At 42.9% G+C, this 7,840-nt stretch overlaps 1 long non-coding RNA gene across 1 annotated transcript; it reads left to right on the forward strand.

Moving 5' to 3' along the window:
- The first annotated feature begins 6,827 nt into the window (after window positions 1-6,827).
- LOC123059569 (uncharacterized) lies at window positions 6,828-7,291 on the forward strand. The gene is made up of 2 exons (XR_006427481.1): window positions 6,828-6,988; window positions 7,076-7,291. It is a non-coding gene; the product is annotated as an uncharacterized lncRNA (long non-coding RNA).
- Window positions 7,292-7,840: the final 549 nt, after the last annotated feature.

A 7,840-nucleotide genomic window follows, 5' to 3' on the forward strand; every position in this document is an offset into this window, starting at 1 on the left:
TATCGGCATTTGTAAACCATATTCATATATGATAGTGGAATACATCTTTGTCATCCTTTTGAAGATATATAAAAACACGTAGAATGATTTATAAATATTAATATAGGAAAACAAAATGGATACGAATTTAGTTGCCGGGGTAATCGTGGATGCTTATTGTCCCAAAATTCGAAAGAAACAGCAAAATTTCCACTCCCACGTCGGCTGCCCGAAGCCAAGTGTTTGGGAGATGGAAATTACTGTCTACCAATTACACGAACAATCCATCGGCCCGATTTCCACTGCTCTAAATAGGGGTAGGTTAGTAACTTCAATTAGACGTGACACGACCGCCTCTGAGCCCATTCTGACACGGTGGGCGTCAAACATGGGCGGCAATACTCATTTGATTCAAGCTCATCCGAAAGACCTTTGTTTCTCCCTCCATTCCCCATTCATACACGGTGGGCAGAAAAACAAACTCTCCTCGTCCGAAATCGATGTAGGCTAATATTTTAAATAGGGGCAGATGTGTAACTTCCATCAGACATGACACAACCATCCTACCTGTCAGCCCCGTTCATACACCATGGGCGCCAACCTGGGTGGCAAAACACCCTTTCCTCGCCCGAAATAGTTACCGGCAAATATTTGGGAGATCCGAGACTATCGTCCTATCCCCAACCGACGAGACGTCCAAATTTTAAACGGGGGCTAAGTTCGTAACTTTCCCATATTTCAGACAGGCGCGTCCCAAAAACATGGTTCCCCGTACCTCTCCCTCCATTTTCCCATTCATACACCGTCCGCACTAGAACACCCCATCCCCACACCAGCCTCCGTCCACCACCCCATCCATCGCCGCCGTCCTCCACCACATCCATCGCCACCGTCCTCCACCATGCCGGAGCGCCTACCAAGACTGCATCGTCCATCGCGTCCTCTCGCTTCATCGGCGCCATCGTCCTCTTTGTCGGGGCCGCTCACACGACCTTCTCTTCCACCGCAACGGGACTTATCCCTCGATGCACCCGTCTACCGTCGCAGATCTGCTTCAACGCCACCGACAGCCATCGCATCCCCGATGCCTACATGGCGCCACAAGAAAGGTGGTACTTCATATCTCCTCAACTTTTTGATCTCAACCATAAAATAGATCTTAACTTGGTTACTCTACTTTCTTTTCAGCTCTTAGAATTTAGTTCTTAGTTTGAAGCAAACAATGGATGCTAAATATCATTTCTCCGGTTTGCAGCTTCAAATCTGCCATGGCACAGCCATAATACGGTTTAGTTGATCATGCTCAGGGTTTAATTGATCATGTTGGTTCCGTGGTGGTTTCTTTAATAGAAATCGGAGGGGAAACCCTCTTTTGCTAAAAAAATATGCTTAGAGTTTCCCCCTTTTATGATCACTATACGATCAGAATACGTGCTTCGTGTCATAATAACACTGCTCCACCCATCAAGCTAAACAAGCTTAGTTGTTCAAATATGAATCTAATATTATTAAAACAGAGTTGTTTAATTGGTCAGCTAAATGTTCCTAAATTAGTTTCGAAAATGCATGTTCGCCGCTCGGGTGTGTATCTTTGTGTGTGGTCTGGTCAGCACGGTTGGGGAGGTGAACTTTGCATATGCAGGGGTTTATAGGGAGACACTCTCCGAGTTGAATCCGCAATGCATTCCATAGATAATCTGACTACTTTTTATGTTTTCATGAATCTCAGATTCTGAGCAGCATCATAATGATTATGAGCTTGCGTGCATGGAAAGAATAAAGCAGAACAATGCCATGGCTGTCAAATTTGGCATTAAGGGACTGAAATCAAGTCTGGATGCAATGCAATGCAAACGCTCTCCACCTATAGATTCATGATCATAATATGATCCTAACAGTGATTCTGAGCTAGAGGGAGACCTAAGTCAATGTAGCTCCCTAGTGGAGGAGTCAGAGGAAGATGCCCTATCTTATTCACCCATCAAGGTACTTGCTCTAACTTTTCAAGGTTACATTGCTCGCACATATCTTGCAACTGATTCTTTGCATTGCTTCTACTTTGTTGAACTGCCATTAGCTTAGTTTACACATCGTGTATGTGAATACGCCCTGCCTATCCATTTTCAGTACATATTCCATCTGTCATCACACCATATTTATCCATTCAAATGCTGTTCTTGTGTATCAGACGTTCAAAAGGAAGAGCGTGATTGTTGACCGTGGAGGAGCAAAGCAAAGTATTTGGAAAAGGTAGTGGCACCTGATAAATCAATTAGCCCATTAGGTGTAGTTGCAATATCACCTGACCCACAAACTACCCCAACTCTAGCAGACTCTAGCCCTACTACACTGGTCATTTCTGATGCCCCAACTCAGCAGACCCCAACTGCAGCAAACAGTATGATTATGCCAGTTGACATAGCACCAGCTGTACGACGCAAAACCCCCATTCCAGCAAAGAGCACATCAAATCCAGTTGCCAAATCCCTTTTCGAACCAGAGAGAGCCTCAATTGCAGCAAATAGGACCCCTGTTCCATTTCTTCCTAGTTTAGAAGACGAAGCTTATGTTATTGTCAGGAACTTTGTGTGCATCTTTCCTTCATGGAAAGATTATACCGCAGACACAGAACAATTTCTAGTCTTCCTCCGCAACATACGCGTAAGTAATGTACTAATGTTATTCATGGTCATTACTGCATATGTTTCTGTTGACGGAAGACACAAGATTTCATTCTTTTAAATAGGCGAGGAGCAAATTGGATTGTGATGACGAGAAAGGGTTGGTTGCGCTTTTCAAGCACTCGTTGATGAAGTATCATTCCTACCTAAGGCAAGCGCACTTCGATGGCAAGCCTCTGAACGAAATTTCTGTAAAGTCTCCGGTGCTACATTTATCCAACGGTGACTGGAATAATCTTGTTACACATTGGTCTCGGCTGCAGCGTAAGGTACTGTCTATGATATCACATCACAATTTGAACTACATTTCTGCATTTGCCTTAATGTCTCACTTGTACGAAAACTGTTAGCAGAAGAACATTCGTTCTCAAGGGACCACAGAATCTCGCAACTATACTGCACACTGCATTGCTCTTGTGAGTACCTCTTGCCCTGTATGACCATACTTACTTTCATAGATGTTTGATTATGTAGCATCACTGCACATGTTAGCCTCGTAATCGTCCATTTGGTGGACATTATAAGATCCGTACGGACTCTTACATAAATTTAGAATCAACCCAATGCTTTTGAAGAGGTTTAGCTCTGTAGTCCTCTTGTAAGGACTGAACGTGGTCTATCACTGTACTTACATTAACAGCTACTCCCTCCATCCCATAATATAAGAACATTTTGTACAGTACACCAGTGTTCAAAACACTCTTGTATTATGGGAAGAGGGATTGGTTCATTTTGTAGCATTCTGCATTTTATCTCCCTCGCCCACCATTTACTAAAAAAGATCAGATCTATATTTAATCTTACCAACAAGTAGAATACACAGACAATGCCAGTGCAGAAGTGTAGCTCATTGCTCTTGTCAGTATATTTTGTCCTGTAATGCTTGTACTTCGAGGGATTGGTAATTGATTATGTAGCATCAATCTGCATCTTATCTTCATTATCCTCTGTCCCTTCCAGTATTCTCATATCTATAATTACTCTCTACAAAATGTAGAGTACAGGCAATCCTTATGAAGAAGATTATGTGCTGAAATTCTTGAGTTATCCTTCCCTTGACATGGACAAGGGCATTATAAAGACGGTGTTAACTGTTAATGTAAGTCAGTCCTTCTAAAGCCTTTATCCTCAACTGCTGTTTAATTTGCTCATACTCCCTATCGTTTACTGCTGTTTAGTTTGCTGTTTCTACCAAAATGCATGTTCGTAAGAACCGTAAGTTCTAAGTTTTACTTGTAAAACCAAATTCCTTATTCATACCATGTACATTACTTAATACTCACTATATGTATGCTTGTTCTTGTGGATCTATAATCCAGTGTGTGGTGAAGCAGCCCACGTTTGCACCTTGTCATCTCCTGTTTTATCTTACTGATGTGGCTGATGATATGAACAACATGCCATGCACATTATCCAAAATAGATTTGATTTTCTTTGCCCTTCATCTATGCTTGTTATGTTGACATGGTAATCCAGTAGTGTGGTGAAGCTCCCCGCATTATGAACAATGCCAAATTATGCTATTGATATTTTGAACTTACTCTTTATTTTCTAATTTGAAATTGGATAGAATTGACAGAACAGTTATCATCTTTGTTTATACATGTGCAATCTCTCTGCTTTCTTTCAGGGTGATATGCCTGATGGCATGCACAAGTCTGTTGAAGGCTGTGAGACAAACCCAACATATATTGCAGCAAAGAAGGCAAAACATCTTGAAGAAAGCGAGACAACCCCAAAGTCTTGTCTTGATGCAGTGTTCAAGTTACTTGAGACTAACAGTTAGACAAGCTCACAGAATTCGTTGTCTGAATCAGTTCGACTTCTTCAGTCCCAAGTTCTAGCAGAAAGGCATTCTGCAACTGAACTTCGACTTGAATTCCTATCTCTAAGAAAGATTGCGGAGAACACCAATGAGAACCTCATCGCTAAACAGCTACACCTGGAAGCTATGACCGACATGCTAGGCCGGTCTCACAGCCTTGCGCAGCAGTTCCCCCGCAAGGCTAACCTTTCTTGAACTGTCTTGGAAGTGGTCTCGGTTCAGTATTATTTTGTTACGCTGCAATGGTGCCCAGTTTTTGTAATCCGCTTCTTCGTTGCGCTTTATGATCACTGGTGGCGAACTTCGATGCCCAGTGGATGTAATATAACTTAAATCCTTTATTGTATAGTGTAGGTTTATTCTTAGTTACTATGTCGTAATTTCTTTATTGTATAGAGTAGGTTTGTTCTTAATTCCTACTAGTTACGCAGCAGCCCGAAATGAAACCCGGCCCATGATTGTGCGAATCAAATCACGGGCTTTTCACATGCCAAAATTGTCTCGGTCCTTGTTTGGCCCAATCAGATATCGGCTACGAGCAGGCCGGATGCAAACCGGGCCGTAGTTAGGCCCAACTATATGACAGGCTTTTCACAGGCCGAAATTAATATAGGGCCGAAATGTTAAACGGGCCCTTAACAGGCCAAAACTAATATCAGGCCGAATTACTAAGTGGGCCTTTAGAAAGTGGGCCCAAAAGCATAGTGTCCAGTTGACGGGCCGAATCTGATATGTGTCATAATTGAGCCCAAAGCCTCTTAAAGGGCTGGACCTGATCTAGGCCGTAATTTGGCCCAGAACATGGTAGGCTTTTAACGGGTCGGATCTCATATGGGCCACTATTAGCTCCGGAGCGTGGCAGACCATTAATGGACCGGATCAAATATGGGCCGGCATTTGACCCAAAACATGGCAGCCAGTTAAAGGGCCGGCCTACTAGGGCCCTGAAAATCTTGTGGGCCTACAGCTGGGCCGGCCCATTATGACCCGCAAGAATCTTGTGGGCCTTTACCTGGGCCGGCCCATTATGACATACAAAAATCTTGTGGGCCTTTACCTGGGCCGGCCCATTATGGCCAGCAAAATCTTGTGGGCCTTTAGCTGGGCCAGCCCATTATGGTCCGCAAAACTCGTGGGCCTTTAGCTGGGCCGGCCCATTATGGTCCGCAAAATCTTGTGGGCCTTCAGTTGGGCCGGCCCATTTAAACTTTGGGCCGGTCCACGTGTCAACATATCATAGGCGCGTCTCGCCCATTGGATGAGTGACACCTGTGCCAACGCGGACCTGACACGTGTCTGCTCCAGCCAATGATGATTTTACACGTGGAAAATCCCCATTAGTCGGGGTTGTTAATGGGTTATCGGATCCAAAACCCGACCCGATAGCTTAACGGTGTTCCGTTACGGTGGATGCCACGTGTCGGTCACCCTTGACGAAAGCACTTCTGTGACGCGCGATTTATCGTCATGGAAGTGGACACTTCCGTGATGATAATTTTGGTAATGTCATGGAACACTTCTACGACATCACAGGTATGACTATCTTGATTCTGTCATAAATTTGTCATGGATGTACATGCATGACAAAAAACGCGACCTACTGTGACAAACACGTATCATCACGGAAGTGTATTTTTTGTAGTGGAGACTGAAGGAAATATTTCCTAGAGGCAATAATAAAGTTGTTACTTATATTTCCTTATATCTATATCTATATCTATATCTATATCTATCAATACTTCTATATCTATCTATATTTCTATATCTATACTTGTATACCTATACTAATTAGCGACTCCCAAGAAATTACCACGTTAATCAGATTTTACGAGCCGTTGATCTGGTGGGACCGAATTATTAAGGTGTAGATTAACCTTCGTAAAAAAGCCACAAACCTTTTGGCCAGTTTAGGTTGGCTGAAAATAGACTGATTATAAAGCCCATGTTTACAGCCGTAAGAGAGGCCCATAATGCTCTCACGATAGCCTCAAAGGAATCTTAAACATTGTCTCCAAAAAAAAGAAATCTAAAAGAAATAGTTTCTTAAAAAATCTAAAAGAGATAGAGTCCCGTAAGAAATGCACCTCCAGCGCCTCTTTCTCTCCACGTCTCTCTCTACCTCTCAGATCTCTCTTCCTCCACGCATGAAAAATCGATCTGTATCTCACCGATAATTCAAGCAAAGAAGATGGGGCATGGATCCCCTGCATCTCTCTTTCTCTCTCATGTCTCTCTCTCTTCCGCTCTCATGTCTCTCTTCCTCCCCACATGAAAACCAGATCAATATCTCTCTATAATTGGAACAAAGAAATTGGGGCCATGGATTCCTTGCCCCCCCCCCCCCCCCCCTCTCACATCTCTATCTTCCTCTCTCATCTCTATCTTCCTCCGCACATGAAAAACATATCCGTCTCTCTCTCAAACTGAAGCATAGAACTTGGGGGCATGTATCCCGAGTGCCAACAGGCAATGAAGTTGGGGGCGTGAATACGGCGCACTTACGGTGGTTATAACAATAAATTTTGTTTCGCATCTACGTCATGTTTCTCTTCTCACACTGTTCTGTTATGAATTTCTTCTTTTTTTGCAGGATTACAATTAAATTGACCATATTTTTTCCGTTTTGTTCTCCATATATTTCAGTTATTAGTGTGTTGATTTAGTAGGTATATGCCTATTATATTCCAATTTTTCTCCAGTATACAGGATTGCTGCACCATGTAACTGACAGGTGAGGCTACTTTGGCCCGTCACCTCGGTTGTCAGCCTCAATCCATACACGTTTGACATTAGAAATCTTCAGATATGTTGCTTCCTGCTCCATGTTCCAGTCCCATGGTACATATAAAGATGAGAAGTACGCAGCAGTTTTGTGTTAAACGATGGCTGCATGGTTAAGAAACTAAGCGTACACACATGCACGAGAGTTCATAGGTAAGGCTATAGTTGTTCGTGAATACAAGTTCTCTATCGTTGGATTTTAATTACGACAAGATCCGTATATGCTACTGGCCAATTTAATTCCATGCTTCCTTTGATCCTAGGTCTCCTCAATCCCAAATTTGAAAAGGTCGGGATGCTATTTTGTCCAATCTGTTCCTTTATTTCCTTTTCTTAAAAAATTTATGAATCTCCAAAGCATATGTGATCCAATCTGGCCTCCCTTTTTAGGCCTACCAGTTAATCAATTTGAAGCTTGGTGGGATAGCATAGGTGTTTTACAAACGACAATTTCAAGTAGAATATCCGGTCGATATCATGATCGAGGATGCAGAGTTCTCCACGAACAGCCCACCCCTTTCGTACATGAAGAACTCAGTTTACATCTGCATGAACGACGTATGTCAGTCAGCTC

The sequence above is a fragment of the Triticum aestivum genome, chromosome 3A (genome assembly GCF_018294505.1).
Source record: "Triticum aestivum cultivar Chinese Spring chromosome 3A, IWGSC CS RefSeq v2.1, whole genome shotgun sequence".
NCBI classification, from domain to species: domain Eukaryota; kingdom Viridiplantae; phylum Streptophyta; class Magnoliopsida; order Poales; family Poaceae; genus Triticum; species Triticum aestivum.